The sequence below is a fragment of the Osmia lignaria genome, unplaced genomic scaffold, assembly GCF_051020975.1.
Source record: "Osmia lignaria lignaria isolate PbOS001 unplaced genomic scaffold, iyOsmLign1 scaffold0002, whole genome shotgun sequence".
NCBI classification, from domain to species: Eukaryota; Metazoa; Arthropoda; class Insecta; order Hymenoptera; family Megachilidae; genus Osmia; species Osmia lignaria.
The window spans coordinates 8,478,761-8,497,781 of record NW_027478159.1 but is presented as its reverse complement, the minus strand read 5'-3'; positions in this window follow the sequence as shown (position 1 = coordinate 8,497,781).

Below are 19,021 nucleotides of genomic sequence, written 5' to 3'. Positions count from 1 at the left end.
ACAGCTGAGCTGGAAGTGGCATTTGCAGGTCGCAATAGTGCAGAGTTATCTCAAAGAAAGGGGCCACGGTGTTTCTGTATCTCTATTATGTTGGTGCGGCTTCGGAACTTTTAAATATCTCGATATATCTCGAAAACTACGCTTCTGATCAAAAAATATCATAGAACGTAAATTGTAGGAAACATTATTCTCTACAAAAAAGGTCTCTTAACATTTTGCCATAGCTCGCTTCGTTTCCAAGATATTTGCAGATTCATCTCAAGGGAAGGGGTCTGACGGACATATTTCGAGATATTTCTTCTTCTTGTTGTTCTTCTTCTGCACAGCTAAGCTCGAAGCGGCATTTGCAGCTCGCAATAGTGCAGAGTTATCTCAAAGAAAGAGGCCACGGTGTTTCTGTACCCCTATTATGTTGGTGCAGCTTCGGAACTTTTAAATATCTTGATATATCTCGAGAACTATGCATCTGATCAAAAAATATCATACTACATAAAAAGTAGGAAACTTAATTCTCTACAAAAAAGGTCTCTTAACATTTTGCCATAGCTCGCTTCGTTTCCGAGATATTTGCAGATATATCTCAAGGGAAGGGGCCTGACGGACATATTTCGAGATATTTCTTCTTCTTGTTGTTCTTCTTCTGCACAGCTAAGCTGGAAGTGGCATTTACAGCTCGCAATAGTGCAGAGTTATCTCAAAGAAAGGGGCCACGGTGTTTCTGTATCTCTATTATGTTGGTGCGGCTTCGGAACTTTTAAATATCTTGATATATCTCGAGAACTACGCATCTGATCAAAAAATATCATCGAACATAAAAAGTAGGAAACTTAATTCTCTACAAAAAAGGTCTCTTAACATTTTGCCATAGCTCGCTTCGTTTCCGAGATATTTGCAGATTTATCTCAAGGGAAGGGGCCTGACGGACATATTTCGAGATATTTCTTCTTCTTGTTGTTCTTCTTCTGCACAGCTGAGCTGGAAGTGGCATTTGCAGGTCGCAATAGTGGAGAGTTATCTCAAAGAAAGGGGCCACGGTGTTTCTGTATCTCTATTATGTTGGTGCGGCTTCGGAACTTTTAAATATCTCGATATATCTCGAAAACTACGCTTCTGATCAAAAAATATCATAGAACGTAAATTGTAGGAAACATTATTCTCTACAAAAAACGTCTCTTAACATTTTGCCATAGCTCGCTTCGTTTCCAAGATATTTGCAGATTCATCTCAAGGGAAGGGGTCTGACGGACATATTTCGAGATATTTCTTCTTCTTGTTGTTCTTCTTCTGCACAGCTAAGCTCGAAGCGGCATTTGCAGCTCGCAATAGTGCAGAGTTATCTCAAAGAAAGGGGCCACGGTGTTTCTGTATCTCTATTATGTTGGTGCGGCTTCGGAACTTTTAAATATCTTGATATATCTCGAGAACTACGCATCTGATCAAAAAATATCATAGAACATAAAAAGTAGGAAACTTAATTCTCTACAAAAAAGGTCTCTTAACATTTTGCCATAGCTCGCTTCGTTTTCGAGATATTTGCAGATTTATCTCAAGGGAAGGGGCCTACCGGACATATTTCGAGATATTTCTTCTTCTTGTTGTTCTTCTTCTGCACAGCTAAACTGGAAGTGGCATTTCCAGCTCGCAATAGTGCAGAGTTATCTCGAAGAAAGGAGCCACGGTGTTTCTGTATCTCTATTATGTTGGTGCGGCTTCGGAACTTTTAAATATCTTGATATATCTCGAGAACTACGCATCTGATCAAAAAATATCATAGAACATAAAAAGTAGGAAACTTAATTCTCTACAAAAAAGGTCTCTTAACATTTTGCCATAGCTCGCTTCATTTCCGAGATATTTGCAGATTTATCTCAAGGGAAGGGGCCTGACGGACATATTTCGAGATATTTCTTCTTCTTGTTGTTCTTCTTCTGCACAGCTAAGCTGGAAGTGGCATTTGCGGCTCGCACTAGTGCAGAGTTATCTCAAAGAAAGGGGCCACGGTGTTTCTGTATCTCTATTATGTTGGTGCGGCTTCGGAACTTTTAAATATCTTGATATATCTCGAGAACTACGCATCTGATCAAAAAATATCATCGAACATAAAAAGTAGGAAACTTAATTCTCTACAAAAAAGGTCTCTTAACATTTTGCCATAGCTCGCTTCGTTTCCGAGATATTTGCAGATTTATCTCAAGGGAAGGGGCCTGACGGACATATTTCGAGATATTTCTTCTTCTTGTTGTTCTTCTTCTGCACAGCTGAGCTGGAAGTGGCATTTGCAGGTCGCAATAGTGCAGAGTTATCTCAAAGAAAGGGGCCACGGTGTTTCTGTATCTCTATTATGTTGGTGCGGCTTCGGAACTTTTAAATATCTCGATATATCTCGAAAACTACGCTTCTGATCAAATAATATCATAGAACGTACATTGTAGGAAACATTATTCTCTACAAAAAAGGTCTCTTAACATTTTGCCATAGCTCGCTTCGTTTCCAAGATATTTGCAGATTCATCTCAAGGGAAGGGGTCTGACGGACATATTTCGAGATATTTCTTCTTCTTGTTGTTCTTCTTCTGCACAGCTAAGCTCGAAGCGGCATTTGCAGCTCGCAATAGTGCAGAGTTATCTCAAAGAAAGAGGCCACGGTGTTTCTGTACCTCTATTATGTTGGTGCAGCTTCGGAACTTTTAAATATCTTGATATATCTCGAGCACTACGCATCTGATCAAAAAATATCATACTACATAAAAAGTAGGAAACTTAATTCTCTACAAGAAAGGTCTCTAAACATTTTGCCATAGCTCGCTTCGTTTCCGAGATATTTGCAGATTTATCTCAAGGGAAGGGGCCTGACGGACATATTTCGAGATATTTCTTCTTCTTGTTGTTCTTCTTCTGCACAGCTAAGCTGGAAGTGGCATTTGCAGCTCGCAATAGTGCAGAGTTATCTCAAAGAGAGGGGCCACGGTGTTTCTGTATCTCTATTATGTTGGTGCGGCTTCGGAACTTTTAAATATCTTGATATATCTCGAGAACTACGCATCTGATCAAAAAATATCATACAACATAAAAAGTAGGAAACTTAATTCTCTACAAAAGAGGTCTCTTAACATTTTGCCATAGCTCGCTCCGTTTCCGAGATATTTGCAGATATATCTCAAGGGAAGGGGCCTGACGGACATATTTCGAGATATTTCTTCTTCTTGTTGTTCTTCTTCTGCACAGCTAAGCTGGAAGTGGCATTTACAGCTCGCAATAGTGCAGAGTTATCTCAAAGAAAGGGGCCACGGTGTTTCTGTATCACTATTATGTTGGTGCGGCTTCGGAACTTTTAAATATCTTGATATATCTCGAGAACTACGCATCTGATCAAAAAATATCATAGAACATAAAAAGTAGGAAACTTATTCTCTACAAAAAAGGTCTCTTAACATTTTGCCATAGCTCGCTTCGTTTCCGAGATATTTGCAGATTTATCTCAAGGGAAGGGGCCTGACGGACATATTTCGAGATATTTCTTCTTCTTGTTGTTCTTCTTCTGCACAGCTAAGCTGGAAGTGGCATTTGCGGCTCGCACTAGTGCAGAGTTATCTCAAAGAAAGGGGCCACGGTGTTTCTGTATCCCTATTATGTTGGTGCGGCTTCGGAACTTTTTATATCTCGATATATCTCGAAAACTACGCTTCTGATCAAAAAATATCATAGAACATAAATTGTAGGAAACAGAACTCTCTACAAAAAACGTCTCTTAACATTTTGCCATAGCTCGCTTCGTTTGCGAGATATTTGCAGATTCAGCTCAAAGGAACTGGCCTGACGGACATATTTCGAGATATTTCTTCTTCTTGTTGTTCTTCCTCTGCACAGCTAAGCTGGAAGTGGCATTTGCAGCTCGCAATAGTGCAGAGTTATCTCAAAGAAAGGGGCCACGGTGTTTCTGTATCTCTATTATGTTGGTGCGGCTTCGGAACTTTTAAATATCTTGATATATCTCGAGAACTACGCATCTGATCAAAAAATATCATAGAACATAAAAAGTAGGAAACTTAATTCTCTACAAAAAAGGTCTCTTAACGTTTTGCAATAGCTCGCTTCGTTTCCGAGATATTTGCAGATTTATCTCACGGGAAGGGTCCTGACGGACATATTTCGAGATATTTCTTCTTCTTGTTGTTCTTCTTCTGCACAGCTAAACTGGAAGTGGCATTTTCAGCTCGCAATAGTGCAGAGTTATCCCAAAGAAAGGGGCCACGGTGTTTCTGTATCTCTATTATGTTGGTGCGGCTTCGGCACTTTTAAATATCTCGATATATCTCGAAAACTACGCTTCTGATCAAAAAATATCATACAACATAAATTGTAGAAAACATAATTCTCTACAAAAAAGGTCTCTTAACATTTTGCCATAGCTCGCTTCGTTTCCGAGATATTTGCAGATTTATCTCAAGGGAAGGGTCCTGATGGACATATTTCGAGATATTTCTTCTTCTTGTTGTTCTTCTTCTGCACAGCTAAACTGGAAGTGGCATTTGCAGCTCGCAATAGTGCAGAGTTATCGCAAAGAAAGGGGCCACGGTGTTTCTGTATCTCTATTATGTTGGTGCGGCTTCGGAACTTTTAAATATCTTGATATATCTCGAGAACTACGCATCTGATCAAAAAATATCATAGAACATAAAAAGTAGGAAACCTAATTTTCTACAAAAAAGCTCTCTTAACATTTTGCCGTAGCTCGCTTCGTTTCCGAGATATTTGCAGATTTATCTCAAGGGAAGGGTCCTGATGGACATATTTCGAGATATTTCTTCTTCTTGTTGTTCTTCTTCTGCACAGCTAAACTGGAAGTGGCATTTCCAGCTCGCAATCGTGCAGAGTTATCTCAAAGAAAGGGGCCACGGTGTTTCTGTATCTCTATTATGTTGGTGCGGCTTCGGAACTTTTAAATATCTTGATATATCTCGAGAACTACGCCTCTGATCGAAAAATATCATAGAACATAAAAAGTAGGAAACCTAATTTTCTACAAAAAAGGTCTCTTAACATTTTGCCGTAGCTCGCTTCGTTTCCGAGATATTTGCAGATTTATCTCAAGGGAAGGGGCCTGACGGACATATTTCGAAATATTTCTTATTCTTGTTGTTCTTCTTCTGCACAGCTAAGCTGGAAGTGGCATTTGCGGCTCGCACTAGTGCAGAGTTATCTCAAAGAAAGGGGCCACGGTGTTTCTGTATCTCTATTATGTTGGTGCGGCTTCGGAACTTTTAAATATCTTGATATATCTCGAGAACTACGCATCTGATCAAAAAATATCATAGAACATAAATTGTAGGAAACATAATTGTCTACAAAAAACGTCTCTTAACATTTTGCCATAGCTCGCTTCGTTTCCGAGATATTTGCAGATTCAGCTCAAAGGAACTGGCCTGACGGACATATTTCGAGATATTTCTTCTTCTTGTTGTTCTTCTTCTGCACAGCTAAACTGGAAGTGGCATTTCCAGCTCGCAATAGTGCAGAGTTATCCCAAAGAAAGGGGCCACGGTGTTTCTGTATCTCTATTATGTTGGTGCGGCTTCGGAACTTTTAAATATCTCGATATATCTCGAAAACTACGCTTCTGATCAAAAAATATCATAGAACATAAATTGTAGGAAACATAATTCTCTACAAAAAACGTCTCTTAACATTTTGCCATAGCTCGCTTCGTTTCCGAGATATTTGCAGATTCAGCTCAAAGGAACTGGCCTGACGGACATATTTCGAGATATTTCTTCTTCTTGTTGTTCTTCTTCTGCACAGCTAAGCTGGAAGTGGCATTTGCGGCTCGCACTAGTGCAGAGTTATCTCAAAGAAAGGGGCCACGGTGTTTCTGTATCTCTATTATGTTGGTGCGGCTTCGGAACTTTTTAATATCTCGATATATCTCGAAAACTACGCTTCTGATCAAAAAATATCATAGAACATAAATTGTAGGAAACATAATTCTCTACAAAAAACGTCTCTTAACATTTTGCCATAGCTCGCTTCGTTTCCGAGATATTTGCAGATTCAGCTCAAAGGAACTGGCCTGACGGACATATTTCGAGATATTTCTTCTTCTTGTTGTTCTTCCTCTGCACAGCTAAGCTGGAAGTGGCATTTGCAGCTCGCAATAGTGCAGAGTTATCTCAAAGAAAGGGGCCACGGTGTTTCTGTATCTCTATTATGTTGGTGCGGCTTCGGAACTTTTAAATATCTTGATATATCTCGAGAACTACGCATCTGATCAAAAAATATCATAGAACATAAAAAGTAGGAAACTTAATTCTCTACAAAAAAGGTCTCTTAACGTTTTGCAATAGCTCGCTTCGTTTCCGAGATATTTGCAGATTTATCTCAAGGGAAGGGTCCTGACGGACATATTTCGAGATATTTCTTCTTCTTGTTGTTCTTCTTCTGCACAGCTAAACTGGAAGTGGCATTTTCAGCTCGCAATAGTGCAGAGTTATCCCAAAGAAAGGGGCCACGGTGTTTCTGTATCTCTATTATGTTGGTGCGGCTTCGGCACTTTTAAATATCTCGATATATCTCGAAAACTACGCTTCTGATCAAAAAATATCATACAACATAAATTGTAGGAAACATAATTCTCTACAAAAAAGGTCTCTTAACATTTTGCCATAGCTCGCTTCGTTTCCGACATATTTGCAGATTTATCTCAAGGGAAGGGTCCTGATGGACATATTTCGAGATATTTCTTCTTCTTGTTGTTCTTCTTCTGCACAGCTAAGCTGGAAGTGGCATTTGCAGCTCGCAATAGTGCAGAGTTATCGCAAAGAAAGGGGCCACGGTGTTTCTGTATCTCTATTATGTTGGTGCGGCTTCGGAACTTTTAAATATCTTGATATATCTCGAGAACTACGCATCTGATCAAAAAATATCATAGAACATAAAAAGTAGGAAACCTAATTTTCTACAAAAAAGCTCTCTTAACATTTTGCCGTAGCTCGCTTCGTTTCCGAGATATTTGCAGATTTATCTCAAGGGAAGGGTCCTGATGGACATATTTCGAGATATTTCTTCTTCTTGTTGTTCTTCTTCTGCACAGCTAAACTGGAAGTGGCATTTCCAGCTCGCAATCGTGCAGAGTTATCTCAAAGAAAGGGGCCACGGTGTTTCTGTATCTCTATTATGTTGGTGCGGCTTCGGAACTTTTAAATATCTTGATATATCTCGAGAACTACGCCTCTGATCGAAAAATATCACAGAACATAGAAAGTAGGAAACTTAATTCTCTACAAAAAAGGTCTCTTAACATTTTGCCATAGCTCGCTTCGTTTCCGAGATATTTGCAGATTTATCTCAAGGGAAGGGTCCTGATGGACATATTTCGAGATATTTCTTCTTCTTGTTGTTCTTCTTCTGCACAGCTAAGCTGGAAGTGGCATTTGCAGCTCGCAATAGTGCAGAGTTATCGCAAAGAAAGGGGCCACGGTGTTTCTGTATCTCTATTATGTTGGTGCGGCTTCGGAACTTTTAAATATCTTGATATATCTCGAGAACTACGCGTCTGATCAAAAAATATCATAGAACATAAAAAGTAGGAAACCTAATTTTCTACAAAAAAGGTCTCTTAACATTTTGCCGTAGCTCGCTTCGTTTCCGAGATATTTGCAGATTTATCTCAAGGGAAGGGGCCTGACGGACATATTTCGAAATATTTCTTATTCTTGTTGTTCTTCTTCTGCACAGCTAAGCTGGAAGTGGCATTTGCGGCTCGCACTAGTGCAGAGTTATCTCAAAGAAAGGGGCCACGGTGTTTCTGTATCTCTATTATGTTGGTGCGGCTTCGGAACTTTCAAATATCTTGATATATCTCGAGAACTACGCATCTGATCAAAAAATATCATAGAACATAAATTGTAGGAAACATAATTGTCTACAAAAAACGTCTCTTAACATTTTGCCATAGCTCGCTTCGTTTCCGAGATATTTGCAGATTTATCTCAAGGGAAGGGGCCTGACGGACATATTTCGAAATATTTCTTATTCTTGTTGTTCTTCTTCTGCACAGCTAAGCTGGAAGTGGCATTTGCAGCTCGCAATAGTGCAGAGTTATCTCAAAGAAAGGGGCCACGGTGTGTCTGTATCTCTATTATGTTGGTGCGGCTTCGGAACTTTTAAATATCTCGATATATCTCGAAAACTACGCTTCTGATCAAAAAATATCATAGAACATAAATTGTAGGAAACATAATTCTCTACAAAAAACGTCTCTTAACATTTTGCCATACCTCGCTTCGTTTCCGAGATATTTGCAGATTCAGCTCAAAGGAACTGGCCTGACGGACATATTTCGAGATATTTCTTCTTCTTGTTGTTCTTCTTCTGCACAGCTAAGCTGGAAGTGGCATTTGCGGCTCGCACTAGTGCAGAGTTATCTCAAAGAAAGGGGCCACGGTGTTTCTGTATCTCTATTATGTTGGTGCGGCTTCGGAACTTTCTAATATCTCGATATATCTCGAAAACTACGCTTCTGATCAAAAAATATCATAGAACGTAAATTATAGGAAACATAATTCTCTACAAAAAACGTCTCTTAACATTTTGCCATAGCTCGCTTCGTTTCCGAGATATTTGCAGATTCAGCTCAAAGGAACTGGCCTGACGGACATATTTCGAGATATTTCTTCTTCTTGTTGTTCTTCCTCTGCACAGCTAAGCTGGAAGTGGCATTTGCAGCTCGCAATAGTGCAGAGTTATCTCAAAGAAAGGGGCCACGGTGTTTCTGTATCTCCATTATGTTGGTGCGGCTTCGGAACTTTTAAATATCTTGATATATCTCGAGAACTACGCATCTGATCAAAAAATATCATAGAACGTAAAAAGTAGGAAACTTAATTCTCTACAAAAAAGGTCTCTTAACGTTTTGCAATATCTCGCTTCGTTTCCGAGATATTTGCAGATTTATCTCAAGGGAAGGGTCCTGACGGACATATTTCGAGATATTTCTTCTTCTTGTTGTTCTTCTTCTGCACAGCTAAACTGGAAGTGGCATTTTCAGCTCGCAATAGTGCAGAGTTATCCCAAAGAAAGGGGCCACGGTGTTTCTGTATCTCTATTATGTTGGTGCGGCTTCGGCACTTTTAAATATCTCGATATATCTCGAAAACTACGCTTCTGATCAAAAAATATCATACAACATAAATTGTAGGAAACATAATTCTCTACAAAAAAGGTCTCTTAACATTTTGCCATAGCTCGCTTCGTTTCCGAGATATTTGCAGATTTATCTCAAGGGAAGGGTCCTGATGGACATATTTCGAGATATTTCTTCTTCTTGTTGTTCTTCTTCTGCACAGCTAAGCTGGAAGTGGCATTTGCAGCTCGCAATAGTGCAGAGTTATCGCAAAGAAAGGGGCCACGGTGTTTCTGTATCTCTATTATGTTGGTGCGGCTTCGGAACTTTTAAATATCTTGATATATCTCGAGAACTACGCATCTGATCAAAAAATATCATAGAACATAAAAAGTAGGAAACCTAATTTTCTACAAAAAAGCTCTCTTAACATTTTGCCGTAGCTCGCTTCGTTTCCGAGATATTTGCAGATTTATCTCAAGGGAAGGGTCCTGATGGACATATTTCGAGATATTTCTTCTTCTTGTTGTTCTTCTTCTGCACAGCTAAACTGGAAGTGGCATTTCCAGCTCGCAATCGTGCAGAGTTATCTCAAAGAAAGGGGCCACGGTGTTTCTGTATCTCTATTATGTTGGTGCGGCTTCGGAACTTTTAAATATCTTGATATATCTCGAGAACTACGCCTCTGATCGAAAAATATCATAGAACATAAAAAGTAGGAAACTTAATTCTCTACAAAAAAGGTCTCTTAACATTTTGCCATAGCTCGCTTCGTTTCCGAGATATTTGCAGATTTATCTCAAGGGAAGGGGCCTGACGGACATATTTCGAGATATTTCTTCTTCTTGTTGTTCTTCTTCTGCACAGCTAAGCTGGAAGTGGCATTTGCAGCTCGCAATAGTGCAGAGTTATCGCAAAGAAAGGGGCTACGGTGTTTCTGTATCTCTATTATGTTGGTGCGGCTTCGGAACTTTTAAATATCTTGATATATCTCGAGAACTACGCATCTGATCAAAAAATATCATAGAACATAAAAAGTAGGAAACTTAATTCTCTACAAAAAAGGTCTCTTAACGTTTTGCAATAGCTCGCTTCGTTTCCGAGATATTTGCAGATTTATCTCAAGGGAAGGGTCCTGATGGACATATTTCGAGATATTTCTTCTTCTTGTTGTTCTTCTTCTGCACAGCTCAGCTGGAAGTGGCATTTGCAGCTCGCAAAAGTGCAGAGTTATCGCAAAGAAAGGGGCCACGGTGTTTCTGTATCTCTATTATGTTGGTGCGGCTTCGGAACTTTTAAATATCTTGATATATCTCGAGAACTACGCGTCTGATCAAAAAATATCATAGAACATAAAAAGTAGGAAACCTAATTTTCTACAAAAAAGGTCTCTTAACATTTTGCCGTAGCTCGCTTGGTTTCCGAGATATTTGCAGATTTATCTCAAGGGAAGGGGCCTGACGGACATATTTCGAAATATTTCTTATTCTTGTTGTTCTTCTTCTGCACAGCTAAGCTGGAAGTGGCATTTGCGGCTCGCACTAGTGCAGAGTTATCTCAAAGAAAGGGGCCACGGTGTTTCTGTATCTCTATTATGTTGGTGCGGCTTCGGAACTTTTAAATATCTTGATATATCTCGAGAACTACGCATCTGATCAAAAAATATCATAGAACATAAATTGTAGGAAACATAATTGTCTACAAAAAACGTCTCTTAACATTTTGCCATAGCTCGCTTCGTTTCCGAGATATTTGCAGATTCAGCTCAAAGGAACTGGCCTGACGGACATATTTCGAGATATTTCTTCTTCTTGTTGTTCTTCTTCTGCACAGCTAAACTGGAAGTGGCATTTCCAGCTCGCAATAGTGCAGAGTTATCCCAAAGAAAGGGGCCACGGTGTTTCTGTATCTCTATTATGTTGGTGCGGCTTCGGAACTTTTAAATATCTCGATATATCTCCAAAACTACGCATCTGATCAAAAAATATCATAGAACATAAATTGTAGGAAACATAATTCTCTACAAAAAAGGTCTCTTAACATTTTGCCATAGCTCGCTTGGTTTCCGAGATATTTGCAGATTTATCTCAAGGGAAGGGTCCTGATGGACATATTTCGAGATATTTCTTCTTCTTGTTGTTCTTCTTCTGCACAGCTAAACTGGAAGTGGCATTTCCAGCTCGCAATCGTGCAGAGTTATCTCAAAGAAAGGGGCTACGGTGTTTCTGTATCTCTATTATGTTGGTGCGGCTTCGGAACTTCTAAATATCTTGATATATCTCGAGAACTACGCATCTGATCAAAAAATATCATAGAACATAAAAAGTAGGAAACTTAATTCTCTACAAAAAAGGTCTCTTAACGTTTTGCAATAGCTCGCTTCGTTTCCGAGATATTTGCAGATTTATCTCAAGGGAAGGGTCCTGACGGACATATTTCGAGATATTTCTTCTTCTTGTTGTTCTTCTTCTGCACAGCTAAGCTGGAAGTGGCATTTGCAGCTCGCAGTAGTGCAGAGTTATCTCAAAGAAAGGGGCCACGGTGTTTCTGTACCTCTATTATGTTGGTGCGGCTTCGGAACTTTTAAATATCTTGATATATCTCGAGAACTACGCATCTGTTCAAAAAATATCATAGAACACAAAAAGTAGGAAACATAATTCTCTACAAAAAAGGTCTCTTAACATTTTGCCATAGCTCGCTTGGTTTCCGAGATATTTGCAGATTTATCTCAAGGGAAGGGTCCTGATGGACATATTTCGAGATATTTCTTCTTCTTGTTGTTCTTCTTCTGCACAGCTAAACTGGAAGTGGCATTTCCAGCTCGCAATCGTGCAGAGTTATCTCAAAGAAAGGGGCTACGGTGTTTCTGTATCTCTATTATGTTGGTGCGGCTTCGGAACTTCTAAATATCTTGATATATCTCGAGAACTACGCATCTGATCAAAAAATATCATAGAACATAAAAAGTAGGAAACTTAATTCTCTACAAAAAAGGTCTCTTAACGTTTTGCAATAGCTCGCTTCGTTTCCGAGATATTTGCAGATTTATCTCAAGGGAAGGGTCCTGACGGACATATTTCGAGATATTTCTTCTTCTTGTTGTTCTTCTTCTGCACAGCTAAGCTGGAAGTGGCATTTGCAGCTCGCAGTAGTGCAGAGTTATCTCAAAGAAAGGGGCCACGGTGTTTCTGTACCTCTATTATGTTGGTGCGGCTTCGGAACTTTTAAATATCTTGATATATCTCGAGAACTACGCATCTGTTCAAAAAATATCATAGAACACAAAAAGTAGGAAACATAATTCTCTACAAAAAAGGTCTCTTAACATTTTGCCATAGCTCGCTTGGTTTCCGAGATATTTGCAGATTTATCTCAAGGGAAGGGTCCTGATGGACATATTTCGAGATATTTCTTCTTCTTGTTGTTCTTCTTCTGCACAGCTAAACTGGAAGTGGCATTTCCAGCTCGCAATCGTGCAGAGTTATCTCAAAGAAAGGGGCTACGGTGTTTCTGTATCTCTATTATGTTGGTGCGGCTTCGGAACTTCTAAATATCTTGATATATCTCGAGAACTACGCATCTGATCAAAAAATATCATAGAACATAAAAAGTAGGAAACTTAATTCTCTACAAAAAAGGTCTCTTAACGTTTTGCAATAGCTCGCTTCGTTTCCGAGATATTTGCAGATTTATCTCAAGGGAAGGGTCCTGACGGACATATTTCGAGATATTTCTTCTTCTTGTTGTTCTTCTTCTGCACAGCTAAGCTGGAAGTGGCATTTGCAGCTCGCAGTAGTGCAGAGTTATCTCAAAGAAAGGGGCCACGGTGTTTCTGTACCTCTATTATGTTGGTGCGGCTTCGGAACTTTTAAATATCTTGATATATCTCGAGAACTACGCATCTGTTCAAAAAATATCATAGAACACAAAAAGTAGGAATCCTAATTTTCTACAAAAAAGGTCTCTTAACATTTTGCCGTAGCTCGCTTCGTTTCCGAGATATTTGCAGATTTATCTCAAGGGAAGGGGCCTGACGGACATATTTCCAGATATTTCTTCTTCTTGTTGTTCTTCTTCTGCACAGCTAAGCTGGAAGTGGCATTTGCCGCTCGCAATAGTGCAGAGTTATTTCAAAGAAAGGGGCCACGGTGTTTCTGTGTCTCTATTATGTTGGTGCGGCTTCGGAACTTTCAAATATCTTGATATATCTCGAGAACTACGCATCTGATCAAAAAATATCATAGAACATAAAAAGTAGGAAACCTAATTTTCTACAAAAAAGGTCTCTTAACATTTTGCCGTAGCTCGCTTCGTTTCCGAGATATTTGCAGATTTATCTGAAGGGAAGGGGCCTGACGGACATATTTCGAAATATTTCTTATTCTTGTTGTTCTTCTTCTGCACAGCTAAGCTGGAAGTGGCATTTGCAGCTCGCAATAGTGCAGAGTTATCTCAAAGAAAGGGGCCACGGTGTGTCTGTATCTCTATTATGTTGGTGCGGCTTCGGAACTTTTAAATATCTCGATATATCTCGAAAACTACGCTTCTGATCAAAAAATATCAGAGAACGTAAATTGTAGGAAACATAATTCTCTACAAAAAAGGTCTCTGAACATTTTGCCGTAGCTCGCTTCGTTTCCGAGATATTTGCAGATTTATCTCAAGGGAAGGGGCCTGACGGACATATTTCGAGATATTTCTTATTCTTGTTGTTCTTCTTCTGCACAGCTAAACTGGAAGTGGCATTTGCAGCTCGCAATAGTGCAGAGTTATCTCAAAGAAAGGGGCCACGGTGTTTCTGTACCTCTATTATGTTGGTGCAGCTTCGGAGCTTTTAAATATCCTGATATATCTCGAGAACTACGCATCTGATCAAAAAATATCATAGAACATAAAAAGTAGGAAACTTAATTCTCTACAAAAAAGGTCTCTTAACATTTTGCCATAGCTCGCTTCGTTTCCGAGATATTTGCAGATTTATCTCAAGGGAAGGGGCCTGACGGACATATTTCGAGATATTTCTTCTTCTTGTTGTTCTTCTTCTGCACAGCTAAGCTGGAAGTGGCATTTGCAGCTCGCAGTAGTGCAGAGTTATCTCAAAGAAAGGGGCCACGGTGTTTCTGTATCTCTATTATGTTGGTGCGGCTTCGGAACTTTTAAATATCTTGATATATCTCGAGAACTACGCATCTGATCAGAAAATATCATAGAACATAAAAAGTAGGAAACTTAATTCTCTACAAAAAAGGTCTCTTAACATTTTGCCATAGCTCGCTTTGTTTCCGAGATATTTGCAGATTTATCTCAAGGGAAGGGGCCTGACGGACATATTTCGAGATATTTCTTCTTCTTGTTGTTCTTCTTCTGCACAGCTAAGCTGGAAGTGGCATTTGCAGCGCGCAATAGTGCAGAGTTATCTCAAAGAAAGGGGCCACGGTGTTTCTGTATCTCTATTATGTTGGTGCGGCTTCAGAACTTTTAAATATCTTGATATATCTCGAGAACTACGCATCTGTTCAAAAAATATCATAGAACATAAAAAGTAGGAATCCTAATTTTCTACAAAAAAGGTCTCTTAACATTTTGCTGTAGCTCGCTTCGTTTCCGAGATATTTGCAGATTTATCTCAAGGGAAGGGGCCTGACGGACATATTTTCAGATATTTCTTCTTCTTGTTGTTCTTCTTCTGCACAGCTAAGCTGGAAGTGGCAATTGCAGCTCGCAATAGTGCAGAGTTATCTCAAAGAAAGGGGCCACGGTGTTTCTGTATCTCTATTATGTTGGTGCGGCTTCGGAACTTTTAAATATCTTGATATATCTCGAGAACTACGCATCTGATCAAAAAATATCGTAGAACATAAAAAGTAGGAAACTTAAATCTCTACAAATAAGGTCTCTTAACATTTTGCCATAGCTCGCTTCGTTTCCGAGATATTTGCAGATTTATCTCAAGGGAACGGGCCTGACGGACATATTTCGAGATATTTCTTCTTCTTGTTGTTCTTCTTCTGCACAGCTAAGCTGGAAGTGGCATTTGCAGCTCGCAATAGTGCAGAGTTACCTCAAAGAAAGGGGCCACGGTGTTTCTGTATCTCTATTATGTTGGTGCCGCTTCGGAACTTTTAAATATCAGGATATATCTCGAGAACTACGCATCTGATCAAAAAATATCATAGAACCTAAAAAGTAGGAATCCTAATTTTCTACAAAAAAGGTCTCTTAACATTTTGCCGTAGCTCGCTTCGTTTCCGAGATATTTGCAGATTTATCTCAAGGGAAGGGGCCTGACGGACATATTTCCAGATATTTCTTCTTCTTGTTGTTCTTCTTCTGCACAGCTAAGCTGGAAGTGGCATTTGCAGCTCGCAATAGTGCAGAGTTATCTCAAAGAAAGGGGCCACGGTGTTTCTGTATCTCTATTATGTTGGTGCGGCTTCGGAACTTTTAAGTATCTTGATATATCTCGAGAACTACGCATCTGATCGAAAAATATCATAGAACATAAATTGTAGGAAACATAATTCTCTACAAAAAAGGTCTCTTAACATTTTGCCGTAGCTCGCTTCGTTTCCGAGATATTTGCAGATTTATCTCAAGGGAAGGGGCCTGACGGACATATTTCCAGATATTTCTTCTTCTTGTTGTTCTTCTTCTGCACAGCTAAGCTGGAAGTGGCATTTGCAGCTCGCAATAGTGCAGAGTTATCTCAAAGAAAGGGGCCACGGTGTTTCTGTATCTCTATTATGTTGGTGCGGCTTCGGAACTTTTAAATATCTTGATATATCTCGAGAACTACGCATCTGATCGAAAAATATCATAGAACATAAAAAGTAGGAAACTTAATTCTCTACAAAAGAGGTCTCTTAACATTTTGCCATAGCTCGCTTCGTTTCCGAGATATTTGCAGATTTATCTCAAGGGAAGGGGCCTGACGGACATATTTCGAGATATTTCTTCTTTTTGTTGTTCTTCTTCTGCACAGCTAAGCTGGAAGTGGCATTTGCAGCTCGCAATAGTGCAGAGTTATCTCAAAGAAAGGGGCCACGGTGTTTCTGTACCTCTATTATGTTGGTGCGGCTTCGGAACTTTTAAATATCTTGATATATCTCGAGAACTACGCATCCGATCAAAAAATATCATAGAACATAAAAAGTAGGAAACTTAATTCTCTACAAAAAAGGTCTCTTAACATTTTGCCATAGCTCGCTTCGTTTCCGAGATATTTGCAGATTTATCTCGAGGGAAGGGGCCTGACGGACATATTTCGAGATATTTCTTCTTCTTGTTGTTCTTCTTCTGCACAGCTAAGCTGGAAGTGGCATTTGCAGCGCGCAATAGTGCAGAGTTATCTCAAAGAAAGGGGCCACGGTGTTTCTGTATCTCTATTATGTTGGTGCGGCTTCGGATCTTTTAAATATCTCGATATATCTCGAAAACAACGCTTCTGATCAAAAAATATCATAGAACGTAAATTGTAGGAAACATAATTCTCTACAAAAAAGGTCTCTTAACATTTTGCCGTAGCTCGCTTCGTTTCCGAGATATTTGCAGATTTATCTCAAGGGAAGGGGCCTGACGGACATATTTCCAGATATTTCTTCTTCTTGTTGTTCTTCTTCTGCACAGCTAAGCTGGAAGTGGCATTTGCAGCTCGCAATAGTGCAGAGTTATCTCAAAGAGAGGGGCCACGGTGTTTCTGTATCTCTATTATGTTGGTGCGGCTTCGGAACTTTTAAATATCTTGATATATCTCGAGAACTACGCATCTGATCGAAAAATATCATAGAACATAAAAAGTAGGAAACTTAATTCTCTACAAAAGAGGTCTCTTAACATTTTGCCATAGCTCGCTTCGTTTCCGAGATATTTGCAGATTTATCTCAAGGGAAGGGGCCTGACGGACATATTTCGAGATATTTCTTCTTTTTGTTGTTCTTCTTCTGCACAGCTAAGCTGGAAGTGGCATTTGCAGCTCGCAATAGTGCAGAGTTATCTCAAAGAAAGGGGCCACGGTGTTTCTGTACCTCTATTATGTTGGTGCGGCTTCGGAACTTTTAAATATCTTGATATATCTCGAGAACTACGCATCCGATCAAAAAATATCATAGAACATAAAAAGTAGGAAACTTAATTCTCTACAAAAAAGGTCTCTTAACATTTTGCCATAGCTCGCTTCGTTTCCGAGATATTTGCAGATTTATCTCGAGGGAAGGGGCCTGACGGACATATTTCGAGATATTTCTTCTTCTTGTTGTTCTTCTTCTGCACAGCTAAGCTGGAAGTGGCATTTGCAGCGCGCAATAGTGCAGAGTTATCTCAAAGAAAGGGGCCACGGTGTTTCTGTATCTCTATTATGTTGGTGCGGCTTCGGATCTTTTAAATATCTCGATATATCTCGAAAACAACACTTCTGATCAAAAAATATCATAGAACATAAATTGTAGGAAACATAATTCTCTACAAAAAAGGTCTCCTAACATTTTGCCGTAGCTCGCTTCGTTTCCGAGATATTTGCAGATTTATCTCAAGGGAAGGGGCCTGACGGACATATTTCCAGATATTTCTTCTTCTTGTTGTTCTTCTTCTGCACAGCTAAGCTGGAAGTGGCATTTGCAGCTCGCAATAGTGCAAAGTTATCTCAAAGAGAGGGGCCACGGTGTTTCTGTATCTCTATTATGTTGGTGCGGCTTCGGAACTTTTAAATATCTTGATATATCTCGAGAACTACGCATCTGATCGAAAAATATCATAGAACATAAAAAGTAGGAAACTTAATTCTCTACAAAAGAGGTCTCTTAACATTTTGCCATAGCTCGCTTCGTTTCCGAGATATTTGCAGATTTATCTCAAGGGAAGGGGCCTGACGGACATATTTCGAGATATTTCTTCTTTTTGTTGTTCTTCTTCTGCACAGCTAAGCTGGAAGTGGCATTTGCAGCTCGCAATAGTGCAGAGTTATCTCAAAGGAAGGGGCCACGGTGTTTCTGTATCTCTATTATGTTGGTGCGGCTTCGGAACTTTTAAATATCTTGATATATCTCGAGAACTACGCATCCGATCAAAAAATATCATACAACATAAAAAGTAGGAAACTTAATTCTCTACAAAAAAGGTCTCTTAACATTTTGCCATAGCTCGCTTCGTTTCCGAGATATTTGCAGATTTATCTCGAGGGAAGGGGCCTGACGGACATATTTCGAGATATTTCTTCTTCTTGTTGTTCTTCTTCTGCACAGCTAAGCTGGAAGTGGCATTTGCAGCGCGCGATAGTGCAGAGTTATCTCAAAGAAAGGGGCCACGGTGTTTCTGTATCTCTATTATGTTGGTGCGGCTTCGGAACTTTTAAATATCTTGATATATCTCGAGAACTACGCATCTGATCCAAAAATATCATAGAACATAAAAAGTAGGAATCCTAATTTTCTACAAAAAAGGTCTCTTAACATTTTGCCGTAGCTCGCTTTGTTTCCGAGATATTTGCAGATTTATCTCAAGGGAAGGGGCCTGACGGACATATTTCGAGATATTTCTCCTTCTTGTTGTTCTTCTTCTGCACAGCTAAGCTGGAAGCGGCATTTGCAGCTCGCAATAGTGCAGAGTTATCTCAAAGAAAGGGGCCACGGTGTTTCTGTATCTCTATTATGTTGGTGCGGCTTCGGAACTTTTAAATATCTTGATATATCTCGAGAACTACGCATCTGATCAAAAAATATCGTAGAACATAAAAAGTAGGAAACTTAATTCTCTACAAATAAGGTCTCTAAACATTTTGCCATAGCTCGCATGGTTTCCGAGATATTTGCAGATTTATCTCAAGGGAAGGGGCCTGACGGACATATTTCGAGATATTCCTTCTCCTTGTTGTTCTTCTTCTGCACAGCTAAGCTGGAAGTGGCATTTG